General features: G+C 44.0%; 1 protein-coding gene across 3 annotated transcripts in view; it reads right to left on the bottom strand.

Moving 5' to 3' along the window:
* Positions 1-22,683, bottom strand: part of MICAL2 (microtubule associated monooxygenase, calponin and LIM domain containing 2) — a 114,918-nt gene extending 92,235 nt beyond the window's left edge. For 2 of the 3 annotated variants that reach the window (XM_074543847.1, XM_074543849.1), the window contains exon 1: positions 22,531-22,682. The gene's annotated coding sequence lies outside the window, so the exon portion shown is untranslated. Of the gene's footprint in view, positions 1-22,530 lie in introns of all 3 variants that reach the window. The other variant, XM_074543848.1, reaches the window with a different exon arrangement.
* Positions 22,684-24,423: the final 1,740 nt, after the last annotated feature.

Here is a 24,423-nt window from a genome sequence, read left to right as displayed (position 1 = left end):
CTAGATAACTGATGTACAAACCCCAGAAGTCCAGATTTTTTCCCCAAGCAGAATTTATGTAAGAGCAAGTGATATTTTGGTCTTCAGAAGTCATGGAAACCTGCAGCCAAAAGTCAACATGGTTTGATGCTTTTTTTTTTTTTTTTTTTTTTGCTGTTGCACAAGTTAGGGCCAAGGGTGCAGCTTACCCAGAGCAATTTAGAGTTGGCACAATCATTTGCCACAAGCAAATGTACAAAACAGGCTAAGCAGAAACATCATCACAAGTTACACCAGAACAAAAGGAACCAGAAAACAAGCAATCACAGAGAGCCCCCCTTTTCCTAACACTCTTGCCAAAATGAGAAAGGGTTTGGTGCTGTAGCACATAGAAAGGAATTTTATCTCCACGTCTCCACATGTTCCATGCTGAAGTTATGTGTTTGGAGTCTTACCTTGTCATGTGCTGATGATATAAAGTAATGATGTTTGTCCTGCTAAGCCCCACTGGCTTTTCCTAGTAACATGATCACTGTCAAACTGTGCCTGATATTCCAGATAAATGCCCTTACATTCTGGAAGAGCAATGCTATTCTAAATTAACACAAGTTTCAAAGAACTAAAATACTTTCATTGCGGCACTCCCTTATCCTTCTTTAACCTTGTTCTTCATCTCTAATAGGGAGCATCTTAGAGTCAGCCAAGGTCCACAGAAAGTATCCAAGTGGCTTTCACATTTTCCAAGAATATTGTTACAGGTTATGTATAAACTTGTCCTCAGAAGAAGGTTTACCTGGACTCAAGTTCAGAAATGTAAGTCATGTATTCTTTTCTTGCTATTAAAGAATTATCTGCCAGTCCAAGAAACCAAAAACTAAATAAATGCTTGCCTAACTTCCCACATAATTAGTTATTTTACTTGCAACGTCATCTGTTGGCTGATAGTTTCAGAATAAATTGTTAGAAAGGCCTTTGAAGTCATGCTTCTCAGTCTAACACTGTTCACAAACTACTCATTCTCTGCTTGCATTTCCTCCAAAGAAGAAAAAAGAAAACATAACCAGTGTATTTAAGTAAAGAAGAGCCCCACCATGTCTGTCTTACCATCTTCTAATACAGAAAAATATTATGCAACTTATTAAAGAGATCCCACAGGGAGATATAAGGAAGCATTTGGAATACTCACATTCCCTGTCTGTGCTCAAAATAAATAACCTTTGTATGCACATCATCAGTCTGTTGTGGGTTTGTGGGTAAAATGAATTGGCAATGTTGAGAGTTGCACATTTTCTAAGACCAAATGTCATGATTAAATGTTTGGTGCTAAGAACAAATCAGGAAATTTTTGTTTTCCCCTCTGAATACTTCATTTATAGTACGTTTCATGCCCTCTTCTACAGAGCTTTGTGAGGTAAAAGCACAAACGTTTTACACGCCCCACCTTTCAGAAGATCTAATTTTTCAAGCAGCTGAGTACCACCAACTCCCATTGCCTCAGAAGGAGCCCAGGACACGGAGCACTTTCCCAGGTTGGAGCCCTGGATGATGAATGAGCAATGCCAGCAGGAGGGAGCCTGCCTTTGCCAGCCCCAGGCAGGTGTGAGGGAGGCCCGGCATTCCCCTCACCCTGCTGCCCTTGGGAATGCAGAGCACACAAAGGGTTTAGGTTGGTCCAAAAAGGACCAACAGATCCAAAAGTTCCACAGGAAAGGCAAGGAACAACCATGAAACACAGCACAAACTGCTACCATGAGGCTTGAACAGCTTGGTGCGCATGCACCTCACGATTTGAGGCCCACTAAAAAAAAAAAAAATACTTAAAATCAAGGCTGAACACTTACTTTACCCAACGTTTACACTTGCCTGAGATATTTCACTAACAGAGAAGTATTCATTTTCCTTTTCTCTCAAAATAATGCCGAGTGGCTTCTCAGGGAGCGGGGCAGTGACAGCGACACATCCCGCTGAGGGCACGCTGCTGAGGGCGGGAGCAGCAGCCACACACTCTCCCCTTCTGTGGCTTTCACATTCTCTGAAAAACCCCCTCACCCAGGATTTTCTCCTGGGAAGCTGAGAAGCCTCAGAGAAAAAGGACAACAATTTTTATCTCATTTGCTTCTCCTGTGTTTTGCTCACACGTGGAATGTGTTTGGAGATTGTTTCACTGGATTCTGCTGTGAGTGGTTTTGGCTCTTTGGCCAATCAGGGCCAGACTGTGTCGGGACTCTGAAAAGAGTCAGGAGTTTTCATTATTATCTTTTTAGCCTTCTGTAAGTATTCTTTCTGTATTCTTTAGTATAGTTAAGTATAATATTTTTCAATATAATATAGTATCCTAAAATAATAAATTAGCATTCTGAGAACATGGAGTCAGATTCATCATTCCTTCCTGCCACAGGGCACCCTGCAAATACAGTACTCTGCCACCAGAAACTCAAGTTCTGCTCCTGCTTCCTCTGCACTGCTTTATTAGCTCACCCCAAGACACTTCCATTCATAAAACACAAATATCTTTGGAAAGGTAACTCTTGGCATAACTGGTAAGCATGTGTGATCACCAGCTCTTAACTCAGCGCCTTTTCCAGCTCCCAGGGACTGGAGTTTATGGCCTCAGCTGCTGCCGTCCAGCAGAGAAGTGGGGGAAGAGCAGAACTAAGAGAGAAGAGCAGTATCTGAACCAAGCAAAGAAGAAAAGCAAGCATGAGGCAGTGCTGGTAACAGCAGGGACAAGGCAGGACCCACTGCAGACAGAGGGAAGGGACAAAAACATTTTTAGCATGGAGTGGAAGTAGGTGCTGTACACACACAGCCCTGGCCTAGCCTTCCTCTGCCTTTCCACTGGAGAGGACAGGCAGGACTACCTCCAGCCACAAAACCTCCCTTCTCCAACACCACTGGGACTACTTTTTCTGGGCACAAAATCTTCCCCACAGGAACTTCCAACACACTCCCCTCTTGCCCATACTGACAAACTGAAGAGTGGCACTGGCATCTCAGTAGACATTTGCTCACTAGAGAAGCATTTCCCCTTGCTGTGTCAGAGGTCACATTCTCCAAAAAGGTAACATTTTGTGGTCAAAAAAGCAGGATGAGACAGGAGACTCTGGTTATGAGGTTTCTGGATTGCTGGAAACACCACTTAATTTCTCCTTTTTTTTTTTTGGCATGAACACTGTGTTGACAGATGACAGAGCTGAAGATGGTGCTCTAAGTATATGCAGCTGATGGAAAATTATGCATTTCTTTCAGAGGAGTCACTGATATTTCACTGCAGTACTGCAAATAACTCACTAGAAGCAATGTAATAAGGATAAGGAGTTCACCAGGGTCATTCTTGCCTATAAGTTTCCTGTTCTGTAACTGTCTCAAAGACTTAAGAGGCAATGCATTAACTGCTTACCTGTAGCAGAAAAATTAACAGTGTTTGGCAAAGCACTTGAGTTCTTAGAGTATTGTAATTTATCCTTTTACTTCCTTCATCATATAGATCATTCTCTAGGGATGGAATATAGAGCCAAAAATCTCATCAAGGTGAGTATTGATGCTGAAACTGCAAACCATGCTTTTTAAAGTGACTTTTAAACTTCCTCTAGTAGCACAATCCAAAAATAAAATGCATTTTATTTTAAACCTGATTGAAGTGGTGCAGAGCCCAATAAAAATTTGGGTCAGTGAAAGGAAAATAATGAGAGAGCAGGAAACAGGCTGCACAAACAGTTCTTTCAAGTCAGAACTGAAGCATCTGTGGGTTAGACACAAGAATTGCCATTTTAGGTCCCCTGCATGATGTATTAAGCACACACAAGAACTTGGCCTTGCACACAGCTTCCCATGGCATTGCAGGAGTCTCTGGAGGACACAAAGTACACTGGGAAGAAGAAGGGCTCCATTTCCATGGCTCCTCCACTGTCAGAAGTTATCCCTGGCTCCTTTCTGCCTCCAGCCAGGGCCAACAGGAATGTCAGATAAGGAAAGCTGAGAAGTGCTGCTCATGCCTGGTGGCTGCCCAGGAAGAAAGTGAAGATCTTGTTACAACCAAAAGGAAAGCAGTGCAAAAGAGGCAGAGAGAAAGCAGAAGTTAAAGCAATGGCACGCGCACAGATGTATCCATAGGAAAACTAATGGCTCCAGTCTTGGCTGATATTTCCTGTCAGCAAAACAAGCTCTGCTACTGCAGACAGTCTTGAGAATACTGAAAAAAGCAGCTCCACTGTCAGGGCAATTCCACTAAGTGTCTCTAGTCAGATGGATGTATGGAGCTGGCTCACATCTGCACATGGAGTCTCTTAGCAGCAGCTGAGCAAGCAGTAAAGCTGACATATATGAGTCATTATAGGAAAATAACATAACTTTTTGACAGCAGCACCATACAAATTGCTTGTCAGCAAGGTCTCGAGGTACTACCAACAAAAATTAAACCCCTCTTTTGGCTTATGTGTCCCACTGGAATGAGAACAACCCTAATTTAATTCAAAATTGAAGCACTTAAGTTCCTCCTCAGTCCCTTAATGCACTGCTTCTAATACTTGAGAACATGTTCCTTGGGGAGATCAGAAAAGGATTCAATTCCCAGCACTCAATATCACTAATCCTGATTCCACTTTCAATACAACCCTAATTCTGCCATCTTCACCAAGAATAAATTCTTTTCTTGAGACTCCAGTTTGGCACACAGGATACAGTACATTTACTGTTGGCTTAAGGTTAGAAACAGCAACAGAAACAAAAGACTGCAGCAATCACAGCAGTCATCTACTCCAGCCCTTCCTCATCATCAGTTTAAAGCAGAATATTTCTGCTGCCTCTTTCCCTGACTGAACTAAGAGATCAATACCATCATAAAATGTGAAGTTTACAAGTGAAACTGGCTGTGTTACAAAACTTTGAGTCTTTCAGTTTAGTTTCTATTGTGATGCACTTTGCTGTTGTAGAGACCATTTTAAATGTAAACATTTCTGTCTGAAGGAAACACAGCTTTTTGGTGGTTTGGTTTCTTTGCATGCTGTCCTAAAAATGACATAAAATGAAAAAAGAATTCGATGTAATTCTGGTAACAAGTGAAGCTCTCATTTGCTTTGCTTATAAAACTAGTTAAAAGCATGTTGGCCTGAAATACTAGTTTTGTGCTGGCCACAAACAGACAACCCACCCCTTAAGATGCACAGTCCTACCACAAACATCAGTGAAGGGAAGCTGCCTCTGAACAAAGCCTCACAAACTGTCTCTCTAAACAGCCAGATTACTCTTCTGTATTTTTATAAAAAGTCAACTTCCACGGAACCCCTGCAAAATAACTTTTTTGGGCCAAGTCTGGAATTCCAAACAGCTCCTGCTGAGACACTGTGTGCCTGTGAACTTACAACGTTACCATGCACGCTATCAGCTTGTTTTGCAGTGGTTATATGAGACATTTCAAACACAGCCTTCCAGCAAGTGCTGCTGTGCCCGTTTAACCTGCTGCAGCTGCAGCACCCACGATAAAATACAGCTGGAAACGTGCACCAAGCACTAAGGCTTGGCACTGGGCGTTTTAGATTCGTTCACAGGAAGCATAAAATAAAATGACCTATCTGCAGGGTTTTATCTGCCACAACACAGACTGAGTCACATTCCACACATTTTAAAGCTGGAAGCTTTAAAAAAAATCGGGTTTGTTTCTTGATGTTACCAATCTGAGCTTTGCTGTGGGACTGCACTAAGGACAAATAAAGTGAGATCAGCAGCCTGCATGTGTCCCCGCTCATGGAAACACACGGTGCTGGCAGCGGTGAAGAGTGGGAGGCTGCCCCAGGGGCCACATGTGCACCCCAGGGATGGGGGCTCAGACCTCTGCTGGGCCCAAGGACACAGCACTTGCCAGCTTTCAGATAAACCCCACACAGAACTGGCAGCCACAGGGCTCACACTGTTCTGCTGCCTGCACAAGGAGTCCTGTCCTGTAAACATCACTAAAACCCTCAGATACTCATTTTGCAAAGCAAAGGCACAGATTTTTCAAATGAACGACAATACATAATTTTGTATTGTATATATATTCAAACTACTCATCTACTTATCAGTAACAGCATAATTTCTGAAGAATGAATTCTAAAATAAAGAAATTTTCTTTTTATTTTTTATTTTAAAGCAATGTTGTTGTAGCTACACCAGTGGAAATTATAACTCTAAACCTTCAAGTCCAATGGTTTTAAGGAGAAATGTCTCTAGCTCAATTCTTATTCTGTGCAGTAAGTACTTTAAAATGCAGCAGAGCTTTTAGCAGGCCTGTAAAAAAGAAAAGTCCCAAGTTTCCATACAGTCTACATCTTCAAAGGTAACTGTAGATGATTCTACCACAGTCATTTGGGGTTAATGCTATGCATAAACAAGATATTAAAACCTGACTCTTGTTTAGACTGGTTATGAGGAAGAACATTTTTAAGCTCTGTTGTAGTAGATGAGAAACACAATATAAACAACAGTAGAAAGTTTATGCTTATGTTTTCCTAGGTTAGGATCGCAAGAACAAAGAAAGACAGTATACCAGAAGGGTAACATCAGCCTACCTCTTAAGAAAAAGAAAGCATACTCTTAAGAAAAAGCACCTGTTATTTAAGCTAGAAAGATGTTTTGGATGTAGTCTCAGTGAAAACAATTTAAGCTCTTTGAAACTCCTGCCTTTCTTTTTCTATAGTGACACTTATAATTTCAAGCTCACAAGCTAGAACAGCATAGATAGTAATCACAGAATAGGCAGTGCTGGCTGTCCTTTGATCAGCACAAGATTTTCCACTTTCAATAGGATGTTTGGAACACTGAGCCAGACTAACTTGGAGAGCAAGTAATATCCTATTTTCCATTCCCAAAATCACAGCAGCAGGGAGATGGCAGGGCCAGACACACTGAGAAGGGATGGATGACACAAGAGGATGATGGAGAGGGAACTCTGGCACCACTCCTGCCCAGCTGCCAGTGGGAACTTCGACATCCCACTTCTCTCACAGCCCCTGCGTCCTCCTCTCTGTTCCTCACCCTCAGGTCACAGGCAAAACTTTGATGGCACAACTGTGACCATGAGGAAGACAAATAAAAGCATATCCTGTAGCTGACAGAGCCCTGTCAGCAGAATCCCTGCTATATATAAAGTTATACCAACAAAACTGAGCCACATTCAGCAGCAGTTCCTCTACTACAGCATTCCCTTTATGCACAGGGACATAATTACGGAGGTAAACACACCATAAAAGAAAACAAACACATGAAGCAGTAAAAAGCAGACTCTCTTAGTCAGCAATCACAGAAATGATGCTGCTTTATGGCACTTGGAGAACAGAATAATGTAGAAGGATGGGGCAGCAAGACAGGCTGACACAGCAAGGTGACAGTGCCAGAGCCCAGGAGGAGCCACCTCATTGCTGGGGGACCCAGCAGGGAGCAAGGGACCAAGAGTGCCACCAGCCTGGAATCCTTGATGCCCACACACAGCCCATCTGTCCCCTCACTGATCTCCCCCAGCCCAGAATGCAAAACAGAGCAGCAATGCAGCTTCTCTGAGAGCTGCCCAAAAATATCAGCTGGAGACACGAGAAAGTGCCCTCAGAGAACACTGGATGCCAAAGCAAGGCTGTCTTTTGTTTCTCCTCAGGATTTCTGTGAGAAAGGAAATTAATATTTGTCCAGGGTTTTTTGAAGCAAAAACATGAAATTATGGCTCTGCTGAAGCAAACACTCCAGGTTATGTCTTGGGGGAGAAAAAGAACAGCACCAGCATTAGTTTTCATAGATTTGTGCCAAAAGCTCTCAGGAGTGTATTTCAGATTACCTTTCCAAGCATGGGTCTGTAGATCTCTGCTCTCCAGTATGTGTCCCTCTGGTTCCTGGGGCTGTGGCAATTACCCAAGAGGAATAAACAGCTGGCACTGGGGCTGCAAGAGGGCTCCAGGCCACAGTAATTCATTTGGCAGGGCTGCCCTCATCTGTAGACATCAAACTTCCAGATCAGTAGCACGGATTAACCCATTGAAAACACAGACGGGATTGCTTTGCCAATGATCAAAGAAATGAAAAATTCTGAGCAGTATTTCATATGCATACACACACATTTTTAGGAATCAACACATTCCAATTTCAATTACTGCAATTTTATCTTTTTTCAACACAAGGTATCACACAGTTCTTGCTGTGTTTTACTGGGGCATTAATGTTATGGAATCCATGGAAAACCACAAAGTTAAAGAAGCAAAGATGCCCAAAACCAGTTTTGAGTTGTAAATGAGGTTCCTTGGGTGCAGCAATGCCAGTTCCAAAAAACAAACACCAAAAACCAGCCATTGAATGGCAGTGAAGAACTGAGAAGCTGCATCCAAACAAGTCAGCCAGAGGGTGATGGGAAACCAGAAGATTAGGTTAAACACAAAACTCTGCTCCAAGGAGTATTTACACAAAAAGACAAAAACAGAAAGCAAGCTACTGTGTTAGTTTTGTATCTGTTCTATGTTTTTTGTCCTTGCAAACTGGACCCAGAGTTACCAGAAGAGATTGGAAAAGACATAGTTTCTGAAAGTAGAAACAGTATTTTTGGAAGAAAATGTGCAGGACAATTTCTACCCTCCCTCTGCCCAGACTTCCAAAAAAATGAAGAAAAACAAAGTATAAAAAAAACCCAAATGAAGATGCCAAGAGGGTTACAAAAACATAATCCATTTCTGCTGTAGAAAAATGGTCAAGCTATAGAATACGTCTTGAAATATTAGTTTTGGGACATCCACCAGAAAAAGAGAACAAAAAGAGACCCATGGGAGTAATATGCTAGGAAGTAGTCCCATCAAGAAATTTAAAAAAAAAAACAACTCTGAGGGCAGAACATCATTAACCAGCAACAGGAGGGATGGCAAATGCATCACTGTTTTTACAAGGCAAGCTGAGATACAGTCCTGATTACGTTATGATTCATCTTCTCCAGCACAGCAAAGTTTACTGGAAACTGTGAAATAGCAAAAAAAACCCACTTCTTAATCATAACTGTTCATCACACTGCCCAAAGTTTTTCTCTATGTAAGTCCTATCAGTATTGAAGGTCAGAGGTTGCACCTTCTCTATTGAAGTTTTTATGCAACAATGGCCATTTGCTTCCAGTCACCTCCCAAACTGAATGACATGTGCTGTAATATGTAGACGTTATCACCCTGCTCTTCATTAGTCATCCATGCATTTGGAAAACTTACTTTATCATGCACCTGTATTTCACTGCATGTAAATGGGCAGACGTTGTAGAATGCAAGCACTTGTAAAGTGCTAAGGCAAAGGACAATGTGGATTTTTTTTTTTTCTAAAAGGCTCCTTTTCTCACTGTCATCTAGTCCTAACGTTCCTTTTACTGCGCAGAAGAGTCAAAATCTCTCAGTGAAAGCATCTGTGGCTAGCATCAACACACATACCTGAAAGGCAACGTGAACAGGGCATTTAAAGAGCTGAGCCTGTGTAAGTGCAGAAACATCACAAGCATGCCACACAGACCCAGGAAGTTTTGAGGCAGCACAGCCACTTCGTTCCCATTTATTGCCATGAGGTTATGTGGAGCAGCCACAGCTGACTGGGGATCCTGAAATGCTGCCATGTGTGACTGCATGGTGCTCACTTGAGCTTGGTGTTTTCAGGGCAGAGCAGATAAGAGGCATCACATTTCCCCCTACAGCTACAGGAAGGCAGAGCTGAAGCTGCTTCGGCGCCCCAACTCTCAAAGAGCCTGTAATTTTCAGAAAGGGAAGGGATTAATTGGTTCTGGGTTCACAGAGTACCCAGTACCCAAGGTGCTGATTAGAACTGGCTTTGTCAGAGAAAACAACAATTTAGGAAGGCAAGTGGTTTGCAGAAAACGTTTTGGGTCAAGCTGGTTTTGCTTTAGCTGATCCCCTGGGCATCACATTCCTCCCTCACTGTGCCTGCTCTGCCAAGGGCCAGGACTGGGGAATGGGGATGTTCAGCACACGGGAAGTTTTTATCCAACTGCTGATCAGGAAACCCAGAACCCATTCATCCAATGTACCTACACAAAGCAGACCAACTGAAGACACCAAAGATGTGTTTCACTATTACAGTCCCTTAATAAATAGCTCCAAGAACTTTAGTATTCCCCAACTGATAGACCAGGAAGGAGAACAGACCTTCAAAAAAAGGACGGAGAGAATAATGTGCGAATCTAAACTATCCAGACATAGGAAATACTGTTTAGTTCTCCACTTTACAAATATGATTTTTTAAAAACGTTTTGTTACTGAGCCCAAGACCTTATGTTGGCTTGAACTTCATTCTGTTTCTATATTAGTACAGATTTCTCCCTCTCTTCTGCATGCAGGTGAACAGTATTGCTTTTATTTCACTGAAATGTGTAACCAGATCTTTATCTATGCTCCAGTTATCAAGGTTTAGTTTACTAGGAATAAGGAGTTGGCTAATGCCCTAATGCTGTAATCCCAGTGTGATTAAATACCAACACAACCAGTGCCCCAAAAGCCATATGCACAGAACAGACTTTGTTGCATTGTCTTTCAAAAGAAGGACATCCTTGGAGCTCACAAACACATGAAAACAGCACAAAAATTCGGCTTTTCTACCCAGATAGGGATCTTTTTAATATATTTTATCCTCCCCCAACAATTGCTTGGAACTGCTACTTGGAGTACCAAAGAGAACAAGTCAGTGATATACTGCATAAAAAAAAGTTTGGGACAGTTGGCACACCAGGTCCAAAAGGATACAATTTACACACTATGAGCTCACCCACACCAAGGGAAAAAAAATTGAGTCAACAGAAAAACTAAATCTCAGGTGAACATTAAAGGATATTAATATCAGCTCTGCAAACAACATTTTCAAGAAACAGTGCTTTATTTTTTGTGCAAGTTATACCACAGACAGATACTACTTCAAAGAAAACGCTCACACCAGTAACAAGTGTAAAAAAAAACCATAACAACGACAACAAAAAAAAAAGCTCATATGCCAGGTATTTTCATAATGCATTTCTAAATCAGAAAACCTTATGAAAGGAAGTCTGGAACTGACTGCAACAGTCACTGAGTCAGCCCATTTCCTTAAGGTACAACATGAGAGGTTTTACCCCTGCCCTCATTCCTGCCAGCACAGAGCACCGTGAAGCCCATGAAGTTCAAATCCTCCAGCACAGGCTGGGAACATGCCTGTCCCTTGGTGCTGCTCCTGGTGTGGCTGGGCAGGGCTCTTAGCCCTCCTGCTCCTACCAAAGCCAGACTGAGCATCAGAAATCAGCCAGACTGATTTCTCCACTGATGTTATCAACTTCAGGCAATTCCTTCCAAACTGGGCCCATCACACAGACCAGTCTGTGCCTGTGGGGAATGGGCTCCTCTCTTGGCAGATTAACCTGCTGCCTCAAACTGCCTGTTTAAAACCACACACACACAGGTCCAGGCAATATTACAGTGATTTGGCTTGGGAGCACCTATTCCAGCGCTCCTGCTGCCACTAATGACGTGGAGCCTTCCACAGGAGAAACTTTTTCTGCATTTCATTCGATGGTTTATCCGTCCTCCATGATCAGAATTCTGCCTCCCTCCACCACACACAGCAAAGGCTCTTCCACCCCTGCCCTTTGCTGACCACCAGTCCTGCCAGAGAGCACAACCAGTGCCCTGCCTGGGGGAGCAGCACAAGGTAACACACAGAAAAACCCCAAAAGCCTTGACAGCCAAGGGTTTGCTTACCACATACCCCAATCCATAAGCCAACAACATCCAGAATAGTTTATTCCTAGCTTTCTGTGATTGACAGGACAAGCTCTTAGTGCTAGAATCCTGTTTTCTTCACTGGACAAAAGATGCCATGGGTTTGCATAAAAGAAGACTAAAAAAAAACTGCGAAGCGGTAGAATTTTGTTAAAAATAGGTTAAAAATTGTTGTAAAACAGTTGACAGATCGTTAAGCATGGACTGTTAGTGTGGTTATTATATTGTAAAAGGGTTAAAAGGGTAGTTACAAGAAACAGGGTACTCAATATACCATATTACACCTAAGTAAAGCACACCACCCCCAGTGAAACGAGCCAGCCTGGACAGAATTGTAATGGGCCAATGCAGCACCTCAAACCTTCATGCAAATGAAGGATCCAAACAGAAACCAATCCAAAGGGACAAAAAACAGGATAAAAAGGGGCTTCTGACCCACAGAATGTGTGCTGCTCCATCTGGCACATCGGGAAGTTACAAATGTTGAGTTGGCTGCTTATGCTGCTAGAGTCTAAGGGAGATTGCTAGAAAAAAGTGCAGAAGGCAGCACTTTGTCGGATTCCTAATATCCAGCATATCACCTAATTACGAATCAACTTCTGCAGAGCCCATTTCCCCAAGGCATCTTGGCAGGCAGGGTATGGCAGCACAGGAACAGTTCACCTCGGTATTTTCAGGTCAGCACAGCACCAGGCAGAGAGCACCCTTGCTTTCCAAAAACAGGAGCTGACAGCTTTGCACAGGCCCCTTCCAGCCCGAATTCTTGCTGCTGGGGCAGCTGCACTTAGGTGCTGGCTCCTTTACCTTTGCTGGCAGGGCCACCCTGTCTGGTCTGGCAGCTCTTAGGGCAGAGCTCTGATCATCTCCAGCGGGTTAAAAGGTCAGCTGAGGAAATCTGCTTAAGGCACAGCCCGGCAGGCAGGGGCAAGGATCACAACAAGGACGGCCAGCACAGCCACTGCTGATGTGGCTTCACCACTCCCGGTCTGCAAGTGCTGGACTGGGAGAGGAAACACCCTGGGCACCTCTGCGGAGTTGAAATCTAGACAAATGTAAAATAAAACCTGAATCTGGAAGAGGCACTGCATGTACCTGCTACAGCTGCTCAGAAAGGCAGATGTCTGAATTTTGTAGCAGATTAAACAACATGACTGTGGTGTATTGTTAAATATCAAACCCACCTGCCTTTTCATGCAGAAGCAACATGAAAGGCTCCATCTCAAGGGCAGTCCCTGCACACTAACCCTGATTGGTGCAGCAGTTTGGCTGCCAAACTGCCTTCATGTACCTGCAGCAGGACACAGGGCTGTCAGGAAAGAGAACTGCTCTGGATCAAGGAGAAAGAGCTCACCCATTTCCTCATTATAAATTCTTGACTGGCAATTTGGTCTCTTTTTGTTCAGAGACTTGAAATTTTGCCTTTAAAACACCTGCTGGAAGAACATCCACGCCAATAATGACTCAGTTGACATTTCTTACACATGTGCCCATAAGAGCATAACAAATGTTGTGAGGAACAGTGATGAGGGGGAAGAGCGCGCCCAGCTCTGACACACTCTGACTGCACAGACACTTCTGGGGTTAAATACAATAAATACAACGTCCTTGGACTCCCAGACAGACGGATTTTAGCAACAGCTACCTACACAAATCCCCTTTCTTGCCTACACCCTATTTTTCTGAACACTGCAAGGCTGCACTCACTGGTGCACCTCACAGCTCAAAGCTGACAATTTTACTGCTGGAAGTTTAGTCAACAGTGATAAGAACATAATCTAGAATACAGGCTTAGGGGAGAAAAGAAACAGGGAAAGGCAAAGAAACTGAAAGAGCAATTAAAGTATAATTTGGGTGGAAGAACCTTTAGCCTAAGTCTCAGTGCCACTCTGACACTTTGTGACAGAAGTTCAAAACAGCCTTGTAAGCGACACTGACCAAAACCTTCAAGTCACAGCACCTCTAGTGAAATTTCCAAACATGCAATACCAGCAAAAACCTCAGCTGTCTCCACCTCTCCTGGGCACCGGCAAGGTCATCATTACAGTGTCAGCGCTGTAAAACAAGCCAGTCATCTACAATTGCAGCAGGGAGGGAGGGAGGGGATGGCTCTGCTGAGAGCAGGGCAGGGACTGCCCCTGCCAGGGCGTGCCAAGCGAAACTTGCCATCAGCACAGCGCATGACTAAGCACACACCGCCTATGCCAATCCCCGGCTGGAAGAAAGGGAATTGCTCCTTACCTCCCCCTCCCACGGACCCGCGAATACGGGAAAGCCACAGCACTGCAAATGAAGCTTGAGAAACCTTATGAATAATAAAAACAAAAAAGGCCAACATATCACAAGACGCAAAACAAAAACAACTCTTCACACAGGACAGTGGCTACAAATACTCTTTTTAAGATTAAACTTTATCAAGTAAGAAATATCAAATGTGGATTCCATTGACAAAAATAGAAAGGAAATGCATATACACTTAACAGAGATTCTCCATGTGAATACACATCTGTTTGGTAATTAAATAATTAATGTAAATTTTACTTTTTTTACCTTCATTCTAATTGTGGTGCCCATACTAGTTTCTAGTCATGAGGTCCAAAATACTCTATTAGTTTTCATTTTAAATTCCCCAGACCTGGCAGAAAATAGACAAGCACTCATTGCTCTGCATATTCTTCCTGAAGAAATCAGGATCACCATTATAATCATACTAGAATCATCAGCCAAAAGGAAGAAAACACTGTTTGACTTCAGCTTCTCCTCCAAAATTAAAAAAAAACACACTTATTTCAGCTCTGTGACTGGCAAAATATCCCAGCTAAATATTTTACAACAGACAAAACCCAAAAGAAATGTAAAAATTTGGACTGAAAACATGAGGTGCTTCTTAGTATGACAAAAGTGCATTTTTTTTTCTTTAGAGGAAAGAGTTATTAAAACTAACATAGTGATGGCTCCATGAACTCACCAGAGGCTCTGATCACAACCTTACACTGCCTCATGAAAGCCAGCAGGGAAGTTGGGCAAAGTCATGGACTAAGTTGGCTTTGTAGAAGTCCCAGTAACTCTCTCTTGCCCACACTTCCAATAAATTTTGCATGAGGGTTGGCCTACCAGCTGGATAACAACTGATTAGGGAGAGAGGCAAGGAAAACCCTGCCATCCTTTGCTACTTCAGTAGGGCAAATCAAACTGAAAACCAGTGGTTCACATTCTTTGTTCACTAGAACTATTAAGGCAAAAAAACCCTCTGATATATCTGCATTAATATTTACCTCAAAATTAAATCTTGTATGCAAATGTAAATCTGCTATACTATGTATGTTATTCTTGCATTTATCTTGGAAATTATTGAACTAAGAGAGACACTCAGATAATTTCACAGCTGGTTTTCAGAAGCCAGTGGCTGCAGTTCTATGGGCTTGAGATTTCAAATGAGCCAAATTGCATGACAGACATGTATCCTATCAAGTTCTGGGTCAGAATCCACAAAACTTTACAACAAAAGGCAGAAGTTTCACACTGACACTGCTCTCCAGAACCACCTGACCACCCTGAAGGATGCATACAGGTACTGCCTTAGAAAAAGCTGAGCCAAGAAACTCTGTCAAATGCAGCATTAAGTTATTCATGTGCTTTACTGAGTGCCAGGCAGAACCCTGGACTAACCTCTGCAAGGGAAGAGTATTGTGAACAACACACAAAATTATCTCACCTTGCTCTGAAACAGCCATATAGTTCTTTTTGGTCTCTATTAATGCGTGATAAACAAAATAATTGGGAAGACATGCTTTGATTTCATAACTGAGTTTCAAGATGCTTCTACACACAAGTTACTATTACCATCAATCATTAAGTCAGGTAGGAGCTGAACAAGCAGCTATAGACCGGCATGGTGGTCCATATCTAAATGGGGCTTTAAGGTGTCAAGCTTCGGCAGTTGTCATGAAATAGCATCAGAAATTCTGCTGGAACCCTCTAAGTGCATGCACTCTGCAATCCTGGAGCCCTCTGTGTGAACATATTCAGCCAACAATCACAACTCCTTCCTCAGTCAAAAAGAAAACACAGAGAGAGAAAATAACATTGCCCTCTGCATTTTTGCATGGGGAAGTGCGAGATAAAACCTTGTGGCCCTCCTTTTTCCACATAAATACACAGAGGTGAATGCTTCACTGTGACTTTTCCTTCCCAGGTGGGAAGGAAGCCAGGAGGAAAGCCTTCTCTCAGAGTCCTTCAGAGCTCCTTCCAGGCTCTCCCTGACTGGCCAAGCCCACCCCCTTTTATCTCAGTTATCTTCATTAGCCACAGCTGCAGCCCAGCAAGAACAACCGGGGCTTATCAGGGCAAGGCCTATATACAGATATTCAAATATAATAGATATTTTACTAGGACTCCTACTATACTGTGGTAGCGTTGGAAACAAAAAAGTTTTAATAAAAGGCAGAATAACAAAACTCTTTACGAAGAAAAACCGAGCCAAGTGCAAAAAGTTCTTGCTTTTAGTAAAACACCTCACCAAAGCAATTCATTGCTTTCTTCTCTTCTTTTCCTAGTAATTTGCTCAAGTAAGACTTTTTAGCTTCTGTCCAATTGGCTATCCTTAAGTTTAACGTGAAGTCCCCCAAATCCTATGAAGTGTCTTTTCTAAAGGAAAAAACTTGTGAGCATTTTTCTTTTTTGAAAAGACAAAAGCCAGTTGTGTCACTCCATCACCAAAGAGCCATTCCTGCAGTGCTGTATAACCCATCACCGCTGTGCTGCAGCTCAGACAATCCCAGGTAGCCAGGACAAGGCCCAGCACACCAGGGAATATTTGCACAATTCTCTCTGCCACACAGGGTTATTTATACACCGTGGCAGGGCAGCATCACACAGGGCTGTGGGCCAGCAGTGCAGGCAACAGATTAATCCAGCCCCTGCTCCTCGACACTTTCACAAGGAAACAGGTCACAAACAGAGTGATACCTGCTTGGTGCACTGAAAAATGTGTGCTGTTCACTTCCAGAAAATAGAATTAGCCACCCTACCCCTCTTCCCTCTCATACACAGCCCCCCAACAGAAAGATGGTTTCTTTTGTCTGAACAGGTTCACTGTCATGTATTTAGCTCTCTACACAAGCTTTGCTCTTCCTTTTGTTCACTTGGTGCAAGGGCAGAGTTTCTGAGTACAGCAAGAGGTATTTGATTACATCCACAAACTCAATTTTTGAATGCACTAATAGTTCATATTTATGGAGCTTGTGTCCAAGCCTTAACCACGTGCATGTTTCTGACATTCAGTCAAGCACATGAATGTTCTGAACACAAATACTGTACACAGGAGTGTCAGCTGTTACTTTTCAAAATCCATAGATAGAAATGGGAGGAACCTACACTCCGCATTCACACTCTGAAATCTTAAAAGTGGCTCCAAACTTCAATATTCTTCTGTCCCTACAGCCATATAATTACTGAAACAATTTCTGAACTGACAGAAACAGTTGTCTGCATTGGTGGCAACCATAGGAATTTGTAGCACTCAGAGAAAGGGGAAAATCAAATACCAAGCAGAAGGCCAGGAGATCAGATCTGAATGAGAACTCGTTCACATGAATTATCCAAGCCCAGATATCACATTCCATCAGAAGTTCTTTGAGTTCACCTGGGATGGAAATGAGACCTGGAGAAGTCAGCTCTTGTGTCAGCATGCTCACTCCTTCACTGCCTCTGCAAGGAGCAGAGCAATGGCAATTCAGGTGCACAGCAGATCCTGTGTCTGACCCACAGCTGGGGTGAATGATGACATGGGGGCGATTAGCACTGACTGCATACTTACCACCAAGTCAAGCCCAACACAAGCCCATTTTTTCTTCTAATCGGCTCAGTTTACCATTTTAAGTTATTCCCCAGATCAGCACAAGATGCCACAAAGACAATCAATAAAAACCAGCCTGATAACAAGCATGTACAAGGGGTGAACCTGTAAGAAAGGAGGTCAAACTATGAATGAGCAGAAGCCAAAAAGTACTCGGTACCTTGTAAAGCTCTTTAACCAGAGGGTTCCTGAGCTAGAAAGGGTGTCAGCAGAGAACACTGCATTCCGTTCTGAATTCCTCCCTTTGCTTTTAGCAGCTGCCTTCAGAGCCTGCACTTGTTTCTGTAAATCCCCCTGTGCTGCTCCCCATGTGCATGAGTTTAGAGGGCAAGGGTACTGCACATCCCTGACCCACTAACAGATGGGGCTCACCTCAGCCAATAACACAGATTATGGGCTTTGCAATACACTCTTATCCGATTACACGCAAAAAAAGAATTCCACTATCTGCCAAACACGAGTCTTCTCAAAGAGAGGGGAAAATTTGTCTTCTGCTCCACCTTCTGCTTTGCTGTTAACAAAATTGTTCTTTTTTTTCCCCCCCTGGACTCCATCATACATGATTTGCACATCACAGGCTAGGGAAAAAAACATCTTGGAAGACTTAAAATCTTCCACTTAGCTATGGGAGTCACCTATTCAGGTATGAAAATGGCAAAATATGTTATCAGAATCCGGTATTTTAATGTCCTTAGTCTTCTAAAAGTAACACTATATAATAAAAATATCATTGTTCCAGTGTCTCACAACCCCCATAGCAAAGAATTTCCTCCTGATAGCTTATCCTTCCCTCTTTCAGTTTAAAGCCATCACCCCTCATCCCATCACTACCTGCCCCTGTAAAAGGTCCCTCTCCAGCTCTCTTGTAGCCCCTTTTGGTACTGGAAGGGTGGTCTAAGGTCTGATGAATTACCACAGGACTATTTAAAGCTGATTACAAAGCATCCCTGCTTATTCCCAACAAAAATTTCGCATGGCTTTGGAAATTCTATTTTGATGCTTGGCAATGGCAGCAACAGAGAATTAATTATGAACTGTAGCACCCCTTTGGGCATTACTGAAGTCTAAACAGGCAATAAGCTGCAAGCTTAAAAGGTCTGAGAAGGATTTATGGTGGACTAACAGATCCAAAGAAACTGCTTTTGAGGAAGCTAAAACTCCACAACAACACAATGCCAGGCCCAGTGATTTTAAAAACTGAATTGGTAATGCCCCCTCGGCTGAATGCAGCAATTGGAGAGGCCAAAGCCAAGAACAAAAGTTTAAATCTAGTCCACATAATTCCATCACACAATTCCATAAACCACCTGCCTCACCAGGTTTTGCCATCCCAACCCTAGGGGGCCAAAAGCAAGAAAAAACAAACTCAAGTTTTCTCCGAATTACATCAGTGTTACTGGGACATTGAAATAAGAACAATCAGAATTTAACTGAATACAAGCTACCACAGTGATGTCTTTCTAATTTGTGTTGTGATATCACCTACCTTTCCTAACACAGAATGGGGTTGCTCTTGTTCCTTTCCCCACACAGTAAACTGCCCACAAAAATGTGGAGGAGATAAATAAAACCTCTGAAAACCTAACCCCCACTGAACACAGGGTTATCAACCCAGAGCAGAAAGAAGGCTTGACACCACACGCAGCTCAAATTTAGGGACAAGTCCAAATTTTTTTCCTTTCATGGAACTAGGAGTCTAAAGATAATTTTGGGGAAGTTTTTACTTGCTTGTAAACGTAACTATGCATACATGAAAGAGTTAGTCATCTTCTCCAGGTCAAAAATAAACACAGCAATTTCCACAATGTGTCACAATACAATATTAACTGCGTATCTGCACAGTCACTGAATCAGTGGACGCTTAATAGCCTTAATTTAGAATATGTATATTTTCCAGAATCAGACTACTGAACCCTGAACTACTAACACCACTTCTGAAAGGCTCAGTTTGCTGTATAAACACCTCTAAAGCTGGTGCCAGGGATGAGAAACAAGCAGTGTGCCCTCCCTGACACAGAGAGGAGGCTGTGCTTTCCAAGTTCATGGGCTCCTCACACAGAAAGAGCTTGAACAGGGAAAGTGCAGCCAAGAATTTGCTCACACACAAAACTCCCACCCCAAATTCCTATTATACAGGTACACATCTATTCTAGAGAGGCAGGCAAGCCAGGCTGCCAGCACAGGCACAGAAAGCAGCCCCTCAGCCTTTCTGTAGCTCCCTGACTCTGGATCCAACATGCAAGCAAGCTGAGAAAACAGAAGGACCACGGGGAGGCAGATCTCAGTTTCAGACACCTGAAATTGTCTTCATTTTAAGGGAATCAAAACACACCGTGCCCTTCAGATGCAAAGCCTCTTCCACGAGGAAAAGGGAGCTTTTCTGCTGACACCAGGGGAAGCAGAGGGAGGCAAAGAAACAGACACAGGTTACCAAGCAGTCACAACAAATGAACCAGCCACGCGGGAGAGTCCCAATGGGAAACATATAGCATTTCAAAGCTTTTCCTTTTTTTCACCCCTTTTCAAGGTACTAGTTATAAAATACTCAAGCAGTGAGACAGCTGGAGCAGATACATGTGCTAAAAGAGGTGAAAGACTTCAAGCATACTCATGAAGAAACTGGAGAGCAATCACCTGTTTTCTGGTTTCTTACACTTAAAGAACATCTCCAGCCAAAACATAGGCTCCTCACCTCCACAAAAAATGGGATATTGACAGGAGACTAGGAAACCCTGCTTCAGCATATCTTAATAAAAACAAAACCTTTTCAGACCATCCGTCTAGGTTCTAGGCGAAACTGAAGGAAACCTGATCTCCCCACAAACAGCACCACCCTGATATCAGGGCAATTAATTAAAAACAAGCAAAAAAAAAAAATCACAGTGAAACATAGACGACTTCCCATTTTTACATGCTTTCCTTTCTACTAATTTGTTAAAAAGTCACCTGATTTTACAGACAGGGCAGGCAAAGTCACATCACTTGTGGCAAACCACACGGCAAGAAGAAGTGGAATGAAGAATGCTTCAGTTCCCCTGCAGAACTTCATTCCCCCACCACACACACACTCTGAGATGCAGCTGCAATATTTTTTCCGAGCACCATGAAAAGAACAGCACCAGCAAACATCAAACAGTGCTTTAAAAGGTATCAGCGCTGGTTGATCAAGGTTCATCAAGGCTGTCAGGTATCAACGCTGCAGGTCCATTCAGCACGGGGAAGGACAATTCTGCAGCCTCAATGGTGAAAAGGAGAAGTGAAGCAAAGGGACGAGCCAAATGCCGTGTCACAAAGCAGCCTCCCAGAACAGAGACTCGATAAGGCAGCAGCGATAAGGAGGAGATGGGGCAAGATTCAAATCAAGGGAGTAAAGTGGCTAATTACTCCGCTGAGCCGCAAGTAAAACGGTTAAAAAGATACAGTTCTTTGCTTGAAAATACAAGCCTTAGAGTATAAAATGTAAATTTGTATGTTTCCTCTATTTCTAAAGAAGCAAAACATGACAAAAACGGAGACCACGGTAAGATTCAGGCGGAGTAAGATTTAAGATCAGGGACATGCTGAGAGTTGAGTCAACAGTTTTAATTCTTAAAACCTTTACTGACCTCATAATACACAGAGAAAAAACTGTGTAGAGTTAGGAGCGAAAGTCTGTTGCTGCTTCAGTGCAATTTCTCATCCTCCGGAAAGGACAAACCCCGCTGTTTTTAGAGAAACACCGGACACCTCAAACTAAGCATAAGTGGGCACACAGAGTGCCCGTGTCAACGATAACAGACATGAATTCCAGTTCGGTTGTCAGCCAATCTGTTTTCCACCCATGTAATATAATTAGCACCCAAAATAAAGTGGCGAAATAAAGAGGGAAGCAAGATGCCCTCTTTTCTGCCAGATCAAGGCAGTTCGTGAGCATCAATTAGATGTTAATGTCCCTAGGAGGCAAGTGTGACAAGTCTTATTAAGCCATTTTAAAGATTAGAACACTGAGTCACACAGAGATTAAGAACTTCCTCAAAACCAAAAGCAGAGTCAGAGACGGGGGCAGCTACACCCCAGCTGGGACTGGCAGCAGAGGACAGCACTTTACTGAAAGGTTTAGGGTCTCTGCTGGGAAAGAAAGGCAGAAAGAAAGGCGGGGGGGGGGGAAAAAGTTCACGCTGCCATGCCAACACGCCTAGGTTTTGACCTGCAAGGGACCATCCTTAGGTACAAGAATGCAGTTCCATTTCCACGCTCAGACCTCATTTTGGCTGAAGGCACCAACAAGGTTGCCAATTGTAAACAGCTTTTAAAGACGACAGAGACCTCCAGATCTGTTTCAATAAACTTGAGAGAGAACTCCAATCTTTTCGATACTGGCTCCCTTACGGGCATAGGGGCAAATAAACGTACAATCACCACTCCACGGGGCAGCTATCTGAATTCAAGTCACATGCTGAATTTAGACATGAAAAACGGAGTGAACACGACAAGACAATCACAAACAAACACTTCGAAGCGCAAAGAGAAACTCAGCAGATGCCGTTCTCAATTACCCCAAAAGGTGAGCAGAGAAGGATGTTACGCTGATTAACACACTCATTAGGACGCGTCCAAACTAATACCCCGCTCCAGCGTTGTAACATGTTGGGCAGGCGCTCGGCTGCCTTAATCGCTACTCACAGAGCGAAAAGATTATTTTGACTTTTCCTGCGTGGCCGTCCGAGCCAGCGCGGTGCCACCGTCCGGGAGCGCCGCACCCAGACCCGCCGGTGGGGGCACGGCACAGCCCGGCTCATCCCGGCACGGTACGGCACAGCCCGGCCGGCCCCGAGCGCCGCCGCCCGCGGAGCAGAGCCCGGTTCGGGGCGCTTCCTCCGTCCCTCCCGGCCGCCCTCGGAGGGACCCCCGTGCCCGGCGCCAGCCCGCGGCTCCCGCTCCGTGCCCCGCTGCCCTCCCCGCCCGGCCCCGCCGCACCTGCTGCGCCTGTCCCGCGGACCCAGCGGCTGCAGCGGCGCCGCCGCTCCTCATGCTGCCGGCGCTGCCTCGGCACGGCTCGCCGGGCTCGGGGCGGGGCCCGCGGCCCGCCCGCCCCAGCCCTGGCCCTGCCCGGCTCTGGCCCCAGCCCTGGCCCGGCCCTGGCCCCGGGCGAGTCGGGCGGAGCGCGCTGAGCCCTGCGCAAGGTGCGCGTGCCCCGCCGCCCCGAGCGGGGCTGTTTCTGAGGGGCAGTTTCCGCGGGGCTGTTTCTGAGGGGCTGTTTCCCGCAGCCGTCCCGGTGGTTTCGGGCCCCGAGCGGGACGAAGCGGCCCCACCTGCGATGGGGGAAGCGCTGCGAGGGACAGCGTGGGAGCCCGGGGCGCGTCCTCTCGGCTGCTAAAGTTCTGGTTTGGAGAAGGGTAAAGGTTGTCACGTATTCGGCAGGTTCAAGAAGGTTTCAGTCTGCAGGCAAACAGAAAAGCACTGGGGAGAAAGTTCAAGATCAGCTAGCAGCGCTGGCCCTGTAACTCCCAATTCCCATCGACAGTAACATCTTGCTGACGGCAGATGTGAAGTTGTATAAAAGAGGAACAAAGGAAAACAATCAGGAATTACTTGAAGTGCAGAAAGGGAAATGAGCTAAAGCCCATACCTGCCAACCTAAAGGCTTGGCAAAAGCCCCAGCAGGCCCGCTTTATAGATAACCTCAGCCAGCCATAAATACTTTGACACATGCCACGCAGTCACTGCGCCTCAGAGGCGCTGCAGGAGGCTGTGGCAGAGCAAGGCAGCGGGACCCTTGGCCTGTCGTGACTGGAGCTCTGACCTTTTTCCCACCTGAGCCAAATTTGAAGCGGCTTTTTGGGTAACAAGTGTGAATGTGGTCCTTTTCATCCGTGTACAGCTGAATGTAACAAACTCTCTAGTGGCCCAAGCGGTTTAGCCAGCTCTCTAAAATAACTTGTCGATGTTAAGGCGAGAATGTAGTTGTAGAAGATCTCTCATTTGGGTTGAAATTTGTCTTCTAGTTTTTTTGCATTGTGCTTGGCTGAACCCAAGTTTTACTCAATGATTAACTTTGAATTGCAATATGTTTGTCTGCTGATTTAACTTCAGGAGATTAACTGTACTTTCGCCTCCAAGTGATAAAAGCAAGAATACAGAAATAATGGTGCATACTATTTCCCTGTTATCTAAAAGTCTATCATCTTTAGCAGCCTTGGGGAATGCAAGAACAAGGAATGAGAAAATCCTCTTGGCAAACTTCCAGGAAAAAGAACTGCTCTGTAGTTAGCAAAGGGGCATGTGTGTATAAAAGAAATAATATTTCTATGATTTTTACAAAGTCTTTATAGTTTCCACTGTGTTGTTACCATATTTCTAGAGTCCCATACCTTCTGGGTGGTTTTCTCACCAGTAGCTTTTCACAGCAGTGTTGCTTCTGCTTCTTCATCAGGGCTCCTCCAAGGCTCTCCCTGACCAGCCAACCCACCCCCTTTTATCCCAGTTATCTTCATTAGCCACAGCTGCTGCCCAATTAAGGACATCACAGCTGCAGCCCATCTAGAACAACTAGGATCGAGGCAGGGCCACTTCTACAATACATAGATTTTACTGAGACTCATAGGCCACATATAATACATAGATTTTACTATGGCTCAAAGGCCACCTATACAATACATACTAAGATTCAATGGCCACCTATACTTCCCCCTTTTCTTTTAACAAATATACAATTACAATACTAGAAGATTTCTAGAGTCCCATACCTTCTCTCGGTGTTTTCTTATGGCTGTCACAGCTCCTTGACTCAAAGTACCACAGCTCTTCAGCAGTTGTTGTATTCATATTTCTAGCGTCCCATACTGTCGCAATCATATTTCTAAAGTCCTG

This window comes from Zonotrichia albicollis, chromosome 6 (assembly GCF_047830755.1).
Source record: "Zonotrichia albicollis isolate bZonAlb1 chromosome 6, bZonAlb1.hap1, whole genome shotgun sequence".
Taxonomy (NCBI): domain Eukaryota; kingdom Metazoa; phylum Chordata; class Aves; order Passeriformes; family Passerellidae; genus Zonotrichia; species Zonotrichia albicollis.
The sequence above is the reverse complement of the archived record's forward strand: the minus strand, read 5'-3'. Positions and strand labels throughout refer to the sequence as shown.